Raw genomic sequence first — 18,966 nt, 5'->3', positions numbered from 1 at the left:
ATTTTACTCTCAAACATATTTTTGTAAGAAATGGTAGACTAGAAATGGAAACATCTGTAAATGAAATAGTGATGTGCTAAATTGCCAAATAGATTTTTCAAAAGCAATTTATCAGTTTTGTTGATACCATCTGCAGAGTGAAGCACCATCAAAGCACTGTAAAAGGGCAGTTTTCTCTGAGTGTAAGTTACCGAATGAAGTGATTGAAGAAATCAGTAAAACAAAAAAGAAATAGGATAAATGCAGTGAAAACAGGGGGAAAAATAAACCCCCCCAAAAATTACAAAGATGAAAAACTACCGTCATTTTGGCTTATTCACATTTTTTTAAATTGCATATTGTATGTCCATCTTTGAAATAAAAGCTGTAAAAAGATGCCCATTTAACTAGTTCTTTAGTTCATCTTAGTTGTGTGTGAAAGGATTTATTTATTGAATACCTTCTACCTTCTCTTTTATCTGTGCACTTTCTGCAAAAAATAAACTCTTTTCGACTATGCATTATTCTTTCAGTATGTAAGGGGAGTATTTGCTTCACCATTTGACCTGTTGTGTGATTGGCTTGAAATAATTAATGTGTTCACAATATGAGCAGGATGCCAGTGGTGGGAGTTGGCATCACAGAGATATGCTTCTTACCAGACTATCAGAGTACAGGGCTTTGGTGAAACAAATTGCCGAGCAAAGTTATGACAATGCCATAGTCGCATGTCATTCAGCCATTTGAAAAATAATACTTATTAAATGCCTGCTCCATCTGTGGGTATTTCTGTGAGGAAATAAAACTTGTTTTTGCATGGCCCTTATATTCTAGTGGTGACAGCAAAAATTTTTCAGACTTAATCTTATAATAAGTTAGGAGGCGATATATGTCATGGACAATAAGGCATATAGAAATAAGATAGATTTCAGTAAAAGGGATATACTTACCAAATAAGAGTGGTCAGGGTGAGCCATGTGGAGAAGGTGACCTGGAAGCAAAGACTGGAAGAGGCTGAGGAACAAGTGTTGTGAATCTCTGGGGAGAGGAGCTCTCCATTTAGTGAGAACACGAAAGGCAAAGGCTCTGAAGCAAGTAATTGATGTTGATACGCCCCAAATATCTGTTAATCAACAAATAGGACAAACATCACGGTTGTCTGTGAAAAATGGTCACTTATCATGCATTTGCATTTCCCAAAACTAGGTGGAAAAGACAGAAATGTAAAGTCCATGACTTCAATAATAACAGGAATGTAGTCATTTGCATAAAAAGCCTTCTTACCATAACCAGAGTCCATCTTAGTAAATAGAGATCATAGACATGTTTTTACCTACCTAAGTAGAAGACTTTTTGGTTGACATAAATGTATTAATCAAGTGGAATAATCTCCCAGATTAAACCAAATCGTGGTGACTTTTTTTATGATAAAAACTTTTTTCTTATTTTTAAGGTATTCTCCAAGGCAATATTCTATGAGTGAATTTCTGTGTGTGTGTGTGTGTGTTTACAATCGTTTAGAAACTGCATTCTATTAAGATGGGGAGTATTATTTGAATAGATTCCCTAGTGAGTGGGGCATCATCAACAAAACCCCCTGCACACCCTGAAGGACAAATCTAAACCCCTTAATAGAGGAATGCTTTACAAGAAAGCTGCATCCCAGAAAACAGGGTGGGGATCAGAGTTGTGACTCTCACAATCTCTTCTATGTAGACAGATTCACTTGAAAATGGAATTGTTTCATTCAGTTTCAGGAGCACTTTGGGTTCTCTCATGATATTTTTTATTCCCTCCTTTGAATGTTGGTTATTTATGTCACCTTTCTTCTTATGGAATGTAACATTCTTTAGAAAAGAAGTTCTGCTTACTTTCGTATTTTACTTAGGATTCAGCAAAATGTTCTACTAGGAGAATCATATAAATATATTTGCTCATTTAAACATCTAATAAATATAATTAATTGGATTAAATAGAATTTGGTGTTAAATGTATTAAAGTCATGACATACTTAAAATATTCTATCTTTAAAAAGATAATTTAATAAATCAGTCTGTATTTCTTGTATGTATGCGGTTGCCAATTTATTTTTCAGATTTTACATTTGCTAAAAAAAAAAATCCTTGCACTTGTGTATAGTAGTTTTTCTGACAGAATGTTAATGTGAATAGAAATACCTTCTCTTTCTTAGTATCTAAGATTTGGGGAAGATATCCATGTTTCCACATTACTAAGTCTATTTCTCTGTAGACAATGTAACGCAAGTCATTACAAAACTCAGAGAAAGCATTACACTACATTACATCATGTAAGGGAGTTTTTGACATTGCCTAACACACAGCAGATTTCAGGTCTTGAGATGCTGCAGCAGCAGGGAGAGTAGAGAAATTAATGACCAAATTCACTAATTCTAATTTCTAAATAGGATTGTGTGAATGCTGAAAAACATTCAATCCCTGCTGCTTCGCTTTCATGCTCAACGATGACCTGCAAGAGTCTCATGCATATGCTTGGCTACCAAAGAAATTCTGTTTTATATCTAACCGCAAAAGGAACAACTCCCTATTTGCTTACCATGCAGAAGAAGGTAATGGCCATGTCTTTGACACCAACAATTTTAAAAATCCAGGAATATTTTAAGATGCATAATCTATCCTATAAACAATCTATGAGCATCAAATATGTATATTTGTATGTATATATATAAAGTAATCTAATAATTAATAAACTATTTTTATGAAAATATCCTATGACTTCATATTGTGTTCCTACTGCGTGATGAATACTATATATATGTATATATAGTAACTTTCCATGTATATTACATATACTATATAATACAATTTCATGTGGTAATCATTGCAAAAATTTTTATGAGGTTCAGAAAGATTACTTTGCTCAACATCATTCTACTTGTATTTCTTAACAAGAATTTATATCAAGATCTTTTTCCTTGTAAAGACATTTATCATCTATTTTAGCATAATAGCATAATGCTATTCATAAATATTTATATCTAGTCCCTTCAAGAAGAAATAAAAATGCAGTCACCCTTGGTTCTCCTAGTAAAACAATGAGTCTTAACTAGGTTGGGGCATATGATAATCAACTAAGAGGTTTTTTTAATAAATAACGAATATAATACCCTCTCCCCTTTCCCCCATCTGGATGTTGATAACCCTCTAGTAACCACTGTGTGTGTTTAAAAAAATATTAGAGTTGACTAATGATCTTCCTCTACTTCCTCACTGCCTCCCTTCCATTTGAGAAGCTATGCTATAGATTTCTATTCAGTAATATCAGGAAGTACTTATAAATAAAATTGGAAATGAATCTCCCCATTCCCCTTTTACCTTCCCTGTATTCACACAGTTATCCTATGAAAAATGGGAGATGTAGAACTATCCTCATGTCATATCCCCTTTTGCTCATGCATTGCCAAAGAGTTAGCAATGCTGGATTCAAACCGCAGGACATAATTATCTGAGCTCTTAGGGCTAGCATAAGCAAAATTTTAAGAATTTTTCAAATTAAAACAAGATATAAAAATATTAAGATTCATCTTGAAAGGATAGCTAGTAATATTTAGGAGAATAATACACATCTTATTTTAGAACATAGCCAAGTCTGAGTAAAGTATGTTATTATATGCAAGCCAGAGCATCTTACCAAATAATATTAGTGTTTAATCAATATCTGTCATTTCCTCTATCAACTGTGTTTAGGAGATCAAAGAATTTAGAAAAAGAATATTTCTAGAGTTCAGATTTCATGCAGATATAAATACTATAATGTCTTTGCCTTATGTTAGATGATGAAATTAAAAAACTCAAGTACACTCTAACTAATCTGGATACTGACTGTGATAATTAAAGTATATGATGGTCTATAATTATGACTTAAGTAAAATAATTAAAATTATTTAGCTGACATATCAATTCCAGCCAGTGCTTTGTTGCAACAGTCTGCCAAATGATTAAGCATGGTGGCTCCATAGATTCAGTCAGTTTAGGAGAGATATTTATTAAAACAGATTAATACATATGTATCTCTGTCCTGGAGAGAATGGTAAAATCTACAACAATATAATGGAGGACACTTAGAAAGAAATTTTATTAAAATACAAAGTAGAGTTGGGTAAGAAAAGGTGAAGACTAGTTATTGGAAGAAGAATAGCAAAATAAGCTCTCAACTACATGGGTTCTAAATGAGACTTTTAGGAAATATATCCACTCTGTGAGCATACAAATCTTGGTTATTACTGATTGATCATATTATTATGAGGGCATGCCTAATAGTTTCACTTATGATGATTAGTAAATATGCAAAGATACATATCTTAAGACAATAAATAATCATCCCCGAATTTGGATGGCTTCATGTGTGTATAAGTACATGAATATTTTTGTGAGTAAGGAGTGGGGGGGAGATGTTTATGTCTAATGTTTAAGAAAATAGATAGTTATCTTAATTGTGAAGGGTTTGGGGAGCTCAGAATAAGTGTGGGTTATCTATTTTATGTTTTCCTAATTGTAAGTATAGTAATATTTAAATTTCTTTTCAGATATTTGGTGAAATCTTGAAGTGAGTCAGTAGAAGTTTATTAGCATAAAATGATCTATGTGAGAGGTTTTTTCCCCCGTGAAGAATAAGTGTACATGGCTGTTTTCATTTCAGTCCACAGGAAAAAAGGTTGCTTCTGTTATTGTCCCTCCAAGAACAATTAGAACAAGCAGACTAAATATTAAAACATACAAACAATTTGTTTGATTGCATCAGAGTGCTAATAATGCATTGGGGGTTTACCTGGGGAAGATAATAAGAAAGACCAGAGAAGGTAGCTAAGTTTTACATTTTCCTTGAAATCAATTGCGAATTCTTAAAGTAGTTCATAAGAGATCATGTGGTTGAGCAAATATGTTGACAACAGACTCAAGAGAATTAGTGGAAAAAAAAAAAATTGGAAATGAAGGCATAACAAAGAGAAGTGCCCTGTTAACCAATCCATTTTTAGTGTAGGACCACAAAGCTTTATTCTATGAGTCAGGGTGAAGTGGATAAAAGCCAACCCTTACAAGGTCTAAATCCCAGTTTAGAAGCATCTTAATTTTTGCTATAAGGCAAATATGAAAAACAATGGTCCGCAGGCCAAATTGGACCCACTACTTATTTGTGTACAGTTCACAAGCTAAGAATAATATTTACATTTAGTAATATTTTATATTTAATATTTTAAATGTAAATGTAGAAAAAACTTCTAGCCTTTTGGCAAAAACTGTTGCTCAGATTGTTGAGGAAATTGTCTCATGGCACACAAAGCCTAAATATATTCTGGTTCTTTACACAAAGTTTGCTGACTCCTGTTTTGTGATGATCTGGGCTTGCAAAGCCAAGAGGCATGCCAGGATCAAAAATAAATCTTCTGTGGAGGAAGATGGTACAATTTGAGGCCTCAAAAATCTCTACCTTTTTTCCCATAAAAATATTTTCCACTTAATCAAAAATAAAGAGAAAATCTGCAGACTGTACTGACTGTAAACCCAAAGAAGATACAAAAAATATAAACAGATCCAAAGTAGATGCAGATAATTTAATAGTCAGACAAGATCAAAATAGCCACAATAAATATAGACAAGGTATTAAAAGAAAAAATGAAATATTTGGCAGAAAACTGAAAATTTAGAAAAAATAATCAAATAAAAATCCTACAGCTAAAATGTCAAGAATTGAATAACTCAATAAATATACTTAGAAGAATATTAGATACAGTTCTAAAGTTCTGTATCATGACTTTTGTTTATTATTTTGGAGGTTCTACCTTGAAGGCTAAGAGAGAAATATGAAAAAAAACAGTAAATTGCATTTATATACAATTCTTTTTGTATGTCTACAACATACAGATTCTAGTAAAAAAAAATTAGAAATTGTACAATTTTTTTACTATTTGCTTTGTATAAATATTTTTAAAAGTCAATATTTTCGTATCATATCATATTGGAAATAAGCCTCTGGAAATGATGATTTTACAGTGTAACAAATAGTAATAGTAATAAAATTAAAATTAAATACATCACAACTGAATTACAATAAAGTGAACAGAAACCATATTAAAATAACAGTGAAATCCTGTTTAAAGGCATAAAAGTATAAAAAGAGCCACATTCAGGGGCTGCATGTCCATGAAGGAGGTGAATGAGCAGATACTTAACATCCAAAACAAGAACAGCAGCTAATTTGTGGAGTGGATTCCCAACAATGTGAAAACAGCTGTCTGTCACATCCTACCCCAGGGGCTAAAAATACTGGCCACCTTCACTGGCAAGAGTGCCATCCATCCTGCAGCTGTTCAAGCCATCTGGGAGCAGTTCACGGCCATATTCAGGTGCAAGGCCTTCCTGCACTGGAGATGGAGTTCACTGAGGCCGAGAGCAAGGTGAACTACCTGGTGTCCGAGTACCAGCAGTACCAGGACCCCGTGGCTGAGGATGAGGCTGAGTTTGAGGAGGTGGCTTGGAGCTGTCAGCTACCTGGAAGGCACGGAAGTTATGTGACCTCTTCACTCACAACCTGTTCTCTGATAGCCATGTCACCCTGCCTGGGCACTTGCCCTTCTTTCTGTCTTAACATCACATGCTGTACAGAAGCCACCATTAAAGCATTTTCATAGTGGAAAAAGATCTTTAAGTTACACTTCTTTATGTACATGTATACATTGTTTTTAAATGCTCATGAAATAGGAAATAAAATCAGATATCCTAGTTTATGTACCTTGACAATCTCAGACAGATGGGGTTGAGTTAGGGAAAAAAGAGTTCAGGTTCGTCTTTCATAACATTGCGGGGTTTTTTTTCTTGCACTATTGACAATATATTTCAGCAGTTGTAATATAATGCCTAAAAATTTAGAAGAAAAACAACAAGGAGAAATTACACCAATTTTATATTGTGACTTCATATGAGTGTCTCAGGGGATCTAAATATTTTCTTCAGCCTCTATTTCAGGTACTTCAGGGAGATGATGCATCCGCCCCTCTCTATACCAAAGCATGAATGTAGATTGCCTGAAATAGAAAGGTTGATTGCTTCCTGGAGCTGTTTCTCCCTGGGAGATCATCCTTTGAAAAGGTTCTGCATTAGAAAATAGACTTCATCACATAGCATTCAAATTTGTTTTAAAAGGAGGAAACATGAAAACAGTTTCATGAAGTAAAGAAAATTTGTTGAAATTATTGTAATCTCCAAGGTATTTTCACACTTTGATTAAAAACATAGCAATTTAATATGAAATTCTTTGAAAATATTATATCATTTTTGAGAGTAGGGGCAATAGAGTTTAAGTTTAGTGTCTTTTTGGGAGGCAGCATTTATGTTGAATGTTTAAATGTTAACACCACTGTGAGCTGTCTAAATATTCCTTCCTAGCAAGGTTACAACTTATGGTCTATCATTTTCAGTGCTTTCTGTTCTCAATATTACTTGACTTGCTTCCCTGTGACATTCTAGATTGAATTTAACACTCAAATGTTTACTTTTAGCACAACAGTTACTTAGTGTCAGACTCTAACACCAGAACTTAAAAGCTATGTGATTTAGGCCAATCTATTTAGCTTCCTTTTATGTAAATTTGAAAGAATGACACTTTCCTTAGAGGATAATGAGGATTTAATGAAAATTTTGTAGAAAGAATTTATATATATTGTGTCTAAAACACAAGTGGCGTTTTATGAATATGAATTGTTCTACCTTCCTTTACCATAACTTGACCACACTTTTCTTCATTTTGCATGGACAAATTTAGTTATGAATTACTCCTTGGAGGTCAAAACTACCTCCAAATTCTACCCAGTATGCTGTTAAGATACAGGCTCAAAACTTCTGTTTTTATGTATAAATCTTAGACTTAGGAAATAATACCTCAGGATCGATGTAAACATCATCAAAAGCTCCTTGTAAGCACTAGGTGGAAGTTCTACTACCAGCAAAAATGAAATTTATGTACTATACTCACAGCAACAGAGCAGGATTGTTAAAGAGCCAGGGAAAGGCCCCCCTCGATTTTTTGTCCCCTGGCTCAGAAATGCAAGTGTTTCACAAACTAGATACCTGGGAATTTGTACCTCTTTGCATAGATGCATCTTCTTGGGATATTTATTCACTTTTTCTACATTCCTATCCACAAACCCACTGCCATATTTGTGACTTTCATATATATATTTTCCTCCCCTTTTTCTAGCAGGAGGCTACAGCTTTCTGAAGACAATTGAAAATGAAATGACAAAGGACAAAATGGAATGTATTCTTGAATTTTAGGATTTCAGAAAAGTTGTTAAGAAAAGCCTTCATAAAATAAATGTCAAAGATAAAATTCTATCTGCTTAGAAAAGGCTCAGATAATGGGGCAGGATAAGAGAGTATCATTCCTTGGTCCATCAGAAGAATTCTACAGGAAAGCTATCTCACATAGTAATTTCAGCTAAAATTTGCACAAGAATTATCCCCATTGATATACCCTATATGGGTACAATTTCAATATGCAGAAAGAACAATCAAATATGTTACAAAAAGGATATCTTTTTCAAAAACTTTACGCTTAGATAAATCTCCATGCTTTGAAGAATGATAAAAAGGAAGAAAAAATAGAACTATGAAAAATATTGCAGAAGAAGGAAAAAACAGCATCAGCCTAAATATATAGGGAATACATAAAATATCTGGAAATTACCCGTGTGAAATATAAAGTGTTACATTCATCACTTCATTTAAACCTTAAAATCATCCTGTAGTCTAAATGGTTATGTATCCCATGTTTATATATAAGTAAAAGTGTTAAATAGCTTACCCAGAGTTAGACAGCTAGCATATATAGAACCCAGTATTTAAATCCAGAGAACCTAAATCCGTACTTGCTGGATAGATAGTTGATTTCTGAAGATTTAATTACCATATATTCCTTCAAAATTTTTGACTGGAAGCTATTGTATGCTTATAATTCTATTCTTAGAGAAGAACTGTGTGAATGGTGACAGAAAAATAATTCATCAAATTGACTCATTCAGCAATGTTTATTAGGCAAATGTTATATACTAGTACAACAAATTCTCTCCCCTGTATGAGAAGTCTATCTTTCTAGTCAGGGCAATAGGTAACTGCTGTCACTGAAATTACTGTTCTCTCAGTAAATATTAAGATTTATACATAATGCCATATTATTAGTACCTTAAGAGCTTCATGTCACAGTCAATATACTTTACAAAGTCCTGGTGTCATTCTAGAGTGGATATCTAGAATGGTACACATTTTGTCAGGCCTGAACCTTCAATAAGTTGGGATGCTTTTTTAAGAAGAATACACTATTGCACATACAAAATTAAGTTACAAAGTGTGCATTTATTTCCAATTAGAAAGACTATCACACCAAACATAAATTTGGCAAATATCAAAATCATTACAGTAATCAAAAAATAAGTTTAATCTCTCATCATTCTGAAATACTTCTGTAATATGTATCCTTAATTTTTGCTTTATACTCTCTGATTGCCTCTTCCTATAAAAATGATTTTGGAAGATTATTTCCATCCTGAGAAAAGTAAGTTAAGATAGTCTTTCTTCTAATATGTTTGAGCAAATATTTTTATCATGATTTACATGCAGATCAATTCCAAAAGTTTCACAACTAGTTTTTGTTGATGTCATGTAAGTTTTTAATATTGTTATTAAATTTGGGAAAATTTCTCTCAGGCATTTTTGGTTTTCAAATTTTAGCTGTAACAGATAAAATCAGTGTTTGTGCTGTTAAAGTTCAGTGCCTTGCACACACAGGAATTCTGGTGAATTTTCCTTGTGGTTTCCTATCAAAAATGAAAAAAAAAAAAGCACTACCTCACACATTTATCATTATAGAGTACATAATCAAGATTATGATGTTTTGATTCTTGTTTTTGCTAAGTATTGGTAAGAAATGAATATTCCACTTAAAAAGTTTATAAGTGTGAAGATTAGGAGAAATTTTTACACACTGCTTTCTCACAACTAAACATTTCAAATCAAGTTTTTCCCTCTATTCATATTTCCGGTACCAGGTAGCATAAGGCACATACATACTGTGCTAAAACCTCTGACTTTCCACATAAATGAAATAACACCAGGTGACACAGCACACTAAGTAGAAGGAAATGTCCTGAGAGTCATTTAAACCCTAAATGCTTAGCAATAATTGACCTTTTCATAGAAGAGACTACAAAATACACTGAATCCCAAGTAAATATATCCTCAAACTCCATTTCACATGAACTAACTCCACCTTTCCTGTGGACCCTCCTGCATACAGTATCATGGAGGGGAAGGCAAATTAGAAAAATATAGCAATCTTAACCAATTTGTGTAAAAATATTTTGCAAATTTTACAGAAACAAACACCATTCTAAGGTCTCTCAAAGAGGAAGGGCTCCATGAGAGTGTGCAAAGGTAGGAAACAGTCCACGATCTCACCCTCACTTCTGATACCAATGCTTGGGTATCCCAAGATCACCTTTAGTTTCAATAATTTGCAAGAAGGACTCACAGATCTCACTGAAAGCTTAATGCTCACAGTTATGGTTTATTACAATGAATTAGTGAAGGGAAGGGACACATGGGGCAGAGTCCAGGAAAGTTCCACATTTGGAGTCTCCACTTATTCTCTCCCTGTGGAGTCACAGACAGTGATAACTTTCCTGACAACAGAATGTGACAATAGTCATGAAGTATTGGCAACCCGGGAAGCTCTCCTGAGTTTTGGGGTCCAGAGTCTTTACTGGGGCTCTGTCACACAGACATGGATGACTGCCCATGTGGCTAATCTAAGCCTCTAGCCCTTCCAGATGTGGAGCTAATACCACATGACCCAGAGATATCATTGTCAGACTGTCTTTATTGGCCTAAGGCCCTCATGTAAGCAAAGATAATTTTATCAAGTAGAAAATTCCAGGAACCTAGAGATTGTCTCACAGTAGCCAAGGGCAAAGTCCAGAGCTCAACTTGGGCAAAGTTAACTCTTTACTGCACAAAATGATAGAACCTGAAGCTTAAGTTCCATAAGTTTCACAGTAACTCTGCCCCTGCCAGAAATATAAGTGATTGTTAGTATTTGTTGAATAAGTGGATGCCTTCTGTGTTTATCTATATATAGGTCCTAGAAAACCTATGTGAATATGGAAATCAAGTACATTATCTGTGATATTAGACTACCATGCCTTGTAGTAGGGGTTGCAAAGTAGAGCTACATGCCTTTCCAGAATCTTCACTGAGGTCACAAATTCTGCCTTCTTGAATTTATCTCTTATACCTTAATATGCATATACCTTAAAATAAACCTATATTATCTACAACTTTCTGTTATCCAAGTTCTATCAGCAAGATGTAATCAACTCAGGGATTCAGGATGTTTTTGGAATGGTGGAAACACTAGGTTTTACTGCATCTTAAGTTGTGTTGCAGAATAATAGAACAAATACAAGTTTGTAGCAAGTCTCTCAAGATGAAGTGTGATCCCTAAAAGGTAGAAGCAAACTCATTCTAATTCTCTGCTTTGGGGATAGAAGAGGTGAAGAGTAGACAGTTTTGAATTCAATAGCTGCATGCCAGATGCATATGTCTTTGCAATGAGCCAATCCTATAAGGTTACAGGGAATGTGCTAGAATCACAATGCCTGCATCTCTCAAGTTGTCTAGCAAAAGGAAAAGAGTAGATATGCACCATATTGGTACCTATAACAATATTAGAACCAGGTTTAGATTTTTAATAAATATATTTAAATCATTAAAGAAAATAACACATTTTAAAACCTTAAGACAGTTATAAATTACTGTGGAAAAAATGAAATTTGAAAAAGAAGATAATGGACCTTATAAAGACAAAGTATTTAAAAGGCATTGGAAAACTAAGAGAAGCCTTATTAAAGCTGAAGAAAACTTAGTGTACCAGAGGATAAAATTGAGGAAAGAAATCAAAATAAGCTATAGAGAAAATAGAGGTAAAAATATGGAAAATAAGTTGAGAGGCATAGAATAGACTGAGAATAAGGAATAGAAAAAGAGAGGAAATTGCAGAAAAATAGTGTCTGAGAACTTCCCAGAACAGACTGAGTGCATGAAGTTACTGCCTACACAAGGAAATAAAAATAAACCCATTCCTGCTAGTATCTTATGAGTTGGTGAAAATAAAACACTCGACAATACCTTAAGAAACTATAAAGAAAAGGAAACACCCCTAACAATGGCAATTAATGTGTAAGCAGTCCTCTCAAAAGCAAAATAGAAGTCAAAAGAATGGAAACTTATTTTTGAATACTGAAAAAAGTTCCATTTTCAATCACACACCCAATTACACTAACTTTTAAAAATAGTTGAAAAAAAATAGTTGAAAAGATCAACTTAAAAAAAGAAGCACATACAGCACTGCTAATATCAACTAAATACTATTAAGGCAAGAAAAGCACCAAATAAAAAGCCAATATTCTTCATAAAATCCTCAATTTAGAAGAATACTTTAATATAACTATGTGTCATGTAAGCATAATAAAATATGCTATATAATTCATAAAATAATAGATTAACATAAAAATGAGCAAGAAAATAGAAGATAGGAACAAAAATTAACAAGTTTTTTTTCTAATAGAGAGTAAAACCTACCCTACCCTAAACAGATAATATACATTCTTTCTATTTTTCATGTGTTAATCCAGAGAGACCACCTTAAACTAATACTAAAAACAGCATATGAATTCAAAAAAAAAAAATAGAATTAGAAATCAGTAGTGAACAGAAACCCAGAAAATATTTCTACATTTAAAAATAAAACCCACACATTTATGCCTGTGTTCGCATGCAAACATATTTCTGAAGCCATCAAATTGTAAAGTCGAAAAAATTTAGAATTGAACAAAAACAAAAGGATCCTACATGGAATGTAATTTGAAGTATTATTTAGAGTGAAATGCATCATTGTAAACAGACAGATTAAAAGAAGAAAATAGAAAAATTAATGATCTAAGCATCTTATTCATGAAATTAGGAAAAGAAAAATGGCAGCAATCTAAAGAATTTGATGGACAAATATAATAAATATGAATGCATTTGTGAATATAGAGGAACTCGGGAAGCAATTGAGAGGATTAGCAAATCCAAATTTCCTTGAAAATATGCATAAAACCCACTAGAGCTTTCCTCAAACATGGTACTCATTAGCATCATGTGGGGAGCCTTCAAAACTTCGTATGCTTAGCTCATAATTCCTAATCCAGCCCTCAGAAGTCTTTAGATTTTCCCAGGTGGTTCCAATATATAGTCATGTGGAAAACACAAACAGACAAAACTCTGAGTTTTGTACTAAAAGAAAGAGAGAAAGAAATGACAAAGAGAAAGCTGATGGGGTGATGAAGGATATTGAAAGATAAAGCAATATTAGAGAGACATGGAAATATGTCAGGGCAATCGTGATTTCAAATTTAGAAAGCATCCTATAAATAAGTTTATAGACATTCTGAGTTTGTTTATGAACATAAAGAGTAATCCAGCTGTTTAAAAATCCATCCACAAAAAAACTTGATGATTTTATATGTAACCTCGGCCATTCTTTCAAAGAATAGGAAAATCTAGAGAATGAAGAGAAAGAAAAGACAAGGGCAGGAGGGTGGAATGGGGAGGGAATCTGGGAGGGGGAGCTAAAAGGAGAAAAGAAGAAGAAAATGTCCACAGTTTTGTTTTGTTTTGTTTTCAATTTTAAGGCAAGGTATATGTTAATAGGGAAATTGGGGGCAGCATAAGAGAAAAAATTTAAGATTTGTTTAAGAGCACAAATTTAGTAACAATAAATAAAAGATCAACACACCAAATAATAAGTATGTTTTTTCTCAAAATGATAAGAAGGATTAAAGTAAGAAAATCTATTAATATAAGTTACAGCACATGGCAGGGACTGCAAACTGCTGGTATCCACCGGCCTTCTTCCATATGACTACACAAAACCTATCTGATTATTAGACCCACACTTGTTACTTGTCCATGTGAATTAATTCTACACTTTCTCTCCAAGATGTTTAATGGAGAGTTTAGGATTTATGCATTTAATTAATTGCATGCGGAATATTAAATGATTTCCCCGTTCTACTCTGAAAATGCGTTTACTGTCTCTCCAAGCCATGAATCTGGTGTTCAGTAGGGCATGCAGAGTCGGTTTATGAAAAAGAAAACAATACAATCTTTTAAAGTCCTTGAATTATATTAACACATTTAAAACTGAGTTATCTCTAATAAAGAAAAAGTGTGTATTTAATGATTAAATGTACAAAACATTTGCTAGCCCCTAAGCAAAGCACAAAAATGAGCAAAATGATACTAAACGATACACTCTACAGGAAGGGAGAAAGAAGACATGCATATCCATAATTAGAAGAATGAATACAAAATGTCATTAGTGCTCCTAGAGCCTAATAGTAACAAGTAAAGCTCTTTGTATGGACAGACATCTTCATGGAGATTGATTTGATAGTAACAGTTAAGGATAGCATTTCCAAGTCTGATTCATATACAATTTTCATGGCAACAGCTATACTGTAATGTGTTTTTCTATAAAAACTATTTTGCCTTGTCCATGAGCACATTGATTGAGTGCAACTGCATGTGCCAGTAACAGACTTTGTCCGTGATCCTCTTATGAAGAAAAAGCTTTAAATCTTACTAAAAGTTATTGCTAATAAATTACTCATTATAGATGATATGAGAACTACACACACCAGTTAATCACAGAAAATAAGGGAAACTTACATAATGTATGTTTTACTTGTTTCATAAATCAGAATAGTTGAAACAGACATTTAATAATTTAAATAAAAGTATACATACAATTGTATTTTCAAAGAGATCCCATATTTTAATGATAATAGGTGGTCTTGGCTTCATTATGCCTGAAGGGTTTTTCTTAATATGAAAAGATGATGCATTTATAGAGGCTGATTCATATAACATATTCTCTAAAGTGCTCAAGATATGCTACATGTTTCTGGACCTCTTCTAGAACATCTTTGAAAGACAGTTTGAAATATTGCCTTTATTAATGTACTGTGAGATTTTGAGAGTTTCTATAGACACGTAAAAATTGGAGGTGGTTACCCTCAGAAAGAACAGATGTTTTGACATATGTCCAGATGAGTACTCTGAACTAGAAATTCAAATCTCCTTCTGGAAAACTTTTTGTGCTAACATATGGTAGACAATGAATCTTAAAAACCATTGGCTATGGACTTGACAGAAAAAATGGGATTAGTTAAGATTTATTTACAGAGATTAACCAAATTGAGCATAGAAATGGGTGGAACTGGCTATATTCCTCTGATTTTCAAATAATTGGCAAAAATTCCTTTAATCTTTCCAAAACTTCTTTAAATTCTCTGAAATTCACATGCAATATAATATTTCTAAATACATTTCCTATCTGTCTTTGTTAAATCATGTGGAACACTTTCCCTGCCTACAACACTTCTAAGAGGAATATACATTTGCAGACCCAAATTGTGGAAAGAAATGCTCAAATTTGAATAATTTTACTCTTTTCTGCATTATCATAAAAAATGACGGATTCAAAGCATAACAATATCCACATTTAAATGGCATCAAGCAAAATCATATCGTTTCTCTATTGCTGATGATAATTACATATGAAAATACCTCCCCATTTTTGTAGATTTACATTTATATAATTCAAAATAAAAAATGCGTATTTGTCAGCTATTTTTTTAAAACAAGCCCAAACTTATATAGAACATTTATGCATTTAAACAAGATATAAGGCATGGTTTTTATTTTCTCCTCTTGGAGAAATGTCATGTGAACATGGCAAAAATAGTGATCTCTAATCATTCTTCCTTTTGTTTGAAGGTCATTTCCCTTGCTTGCTCTTTTTTCATATGTAATATTGTCACTGGACATTAAACATGTTTTGAAAAGCACCAGAAATCCAGAATATATTTTCAACACTGTCTACAGAAATACTTCAAATTTAACTCATAACAGTTTCAACATGCATATGATATATAATAGATTCCTCATACGCTTAGGAGTTGAAATTAGAGATAAAATGTGAATAATTAGCACTGTTTGGCTGAGAAAGATTATCCTATAGCCACTAATTTGGCAAGAATAATATGTGCTTAAATTATCCAAATTTCCACGTGGCCCTAAAATTAATCTCTTGGGGTACAGGTAATTCTTTAATTTCATTCTTCTCTACAAATCATTGTAAAATGTCCATCCTGTTTTGAACAAAGTATTAGGGAAAAGTGTATAAAACTATTTTAACTAGATCTGGGATCTCTGAATAGATTACTGCAATAAAGAATAGTGTAGTCATTACTGTTCTGTATATTTTAGCCCAGATACTTTTCCTCACAGACCTATTTTCTCTAGCCTGGGATTTTCAACTTTTAAAGAGTGTACGTTCAGCGTTCCCTGCTGCAGAAAATAAGAATTACTTTGAAAGTTGCTTTTATCTAATTATAACCATTGTCTTGACAACAAATGAAAACAAAAGTGTGTTTCTTTTTTTTAATGAACTCATTGATCACTATGCCTAATCTCCATAGGATGGCAAGGCATGTTTATTTTGAATAAATATGTTGAAATGCTTTTAAAATCTCTGATGTCTCCTTGAGCATCACTTTTCTGGATACACTCCATCAATCCCTAATATTCTTCTCCTGCTTCTCAGCTGGTTAATATCTATGATTGATCTTTGGCCAAGCAGTAAACATAGAAATGTGTTTACATTAGTTCACCTAATTATAAATTTGCTTTTCCAGGTATGATAGGACACTTTCAAGTTTCATAGAATTTAAATATGCTTGCTAAATATAATTTTCAAACTCTTTAAAATTTGTGCAGGAATAGTGAAAACACTATATTTAAGTACCACATATAGACTGGAATGAAAAACCTGCCACTTAATACCTGTGTGATTTTAGGTGACTTAACCTCTCTGAGACTCAGTTTACTCATCCATAGAAAGGAAATAACAGCATCAACTCTTTTAAGAGTCATGGTATAGGTAAAATCTCTTAGCACTCAATATGGTTTAGTTTTCTGTTTCTGCTTCCAAGTCAATATCTCCTTAAAAAAAAAAAAAGAAAGAAAAGGAAACATTAACCCTCTGACATCCCAGTCTGAAAAAAAGTCTCTGTGGCATGCTGAACTAAGAGTCTAGCCTCAGTGTCTTTTATTTCAATTATATATCCTGGGATTACACAGTTTGGGGATAATGTTAATGAGTTTTCACACACAATAAATGATGCACAAGACAAGCTATTTAGTATCCAAATCTGACAAGCTGATGTTCTGTAAAGCTGCTTTAAGAATTTGAAAGATTATTGAAACATTACAAGGATGTAATGTTTCCATTACTTCAATACATATGTTAAAATACTAAATAAAAATTAACTGCAATCTATAGAACCTGATTATATTACTATTCTATTATTTCTGGGCTAACAAAATTAAATTTCAGATTGGTTGAACTTTATGGAAAATGAGGAAGTTTGCTGTAGAGCTGTAAAGAAGAATCATATTTTCCATCACACCACACAACCAAGATACAGCATATTCAAAGTGCTGAAAACCAATGATAAAAAAATAAATCTTGAAGGCAGCAAAATATTACATACAAAGAAAAAAGAAAATGACTTCATCAGACAAATATAAACTGAGAGAAATTGCTGCCAGTAGATCTGATTTAAGAAATATTAAAGAATACTTTTTACATCAAATCAATATACCAGACAGAAATCTAGATTTGTTTAATAAATAAAGATCTCTGGAAATTGTAAAAAATGATAATAACTACATTTTTTCTTATTTAGACTTGCTTTAATAGAAATTTGACTCTCTGAAAGAAAAATAGTAAAAATAAAGTGGCTAATAATGTAAATACAATTAAAATATATAATTAAAAGAGGACAGAGGAATGGAAGGAGTAATTATATTTATCCTGTTGTAAGTTTACCACTGTTTTTCACAGCTATAAATAATGGACCAACAGTGAAGCATGAATGGAATAAAAAAGAAACACTCAACCCAAAAGCTATCATGATAAAAAGAAAAAGGGAACAAAGAGCCAATACAAAAAATAAGAGAAAAATCAGTTGGTGTAATTAAATTCAAATATATCAATAATTGCATTACATATAAACAGTCTGTAGACCCAATTAGTGATAGAGATGGTCAAATTGGATTTAAAAAGATACAATCTATATATAGTCTATTGAAACCAAATTCAAACATAAAGATGTTGAAAGGTTAAATGTAATAATATGGAAAAATATAATATGTAAATATTAAGCAAAGAAATCTGGAGTGGCTATATTAATATCAAAAAATAGAATTCAGAACAAGGCATATTACCAGAACAAAAGCAGTCAATTGAGGGAAAAGACATAATAATCCCAATAAAGCTTCAAAATGCATGAAGCAAAACCTGATAGAACTGAAAAGTAAAAAGAAAAATCCACAATTATAGTTGGATATATTAATACTTCTCTGTCTGAAATCCATAGAACAAGCAGATATACAGTAAACATATACAAGACCTGATAAACAGAAGTTGACCTAGTTGACATTTATAAATCCCTCCAACAAACAAAAGCAAAGATACAAATTTCAAAAAGCTTTTGGAATACGTAACCAAAATAGAACATTTTCTGAGCCATTAAACAAAAATCAATACATCTGAAAGAACTGATGATGGTCAAAGTCTATTTTCTGAGCACAATGCAATTATTGTTGATAACAACAGGAAGATATCTGGAAAAAGCCAAATATTTGGAAGTAAACAAATGCTTCTAAATAACTCATAATACTTCTAAATAACTCATGAGATTCACAAGGGAAATTAGAAAATATTTTAGTTGAATGAAAATGAAAACATTACATATTACAATTTGTGGGAAATAGATAAAGCAGTGCT

Source organism: Eubalaena glacialis, chromosome 3 (genome assembly GCF_028564815.1).
Source record: "Eubalaena glacialis isolate mEubGla1 chromosome 3, mEubGla1.1.hap2.+ XY, whole genome shotgun sequence".
Taxonomy (NCBI): domain Eukaryota; kingdom Metazoa; phylum Chordata; class Mammalia; order Artiodactyla; family Balaenidae; genus Eubalaena; species Eubalaena glacialis.
This window is presented reverse-complemented; position numbering follows the sequence as displayed.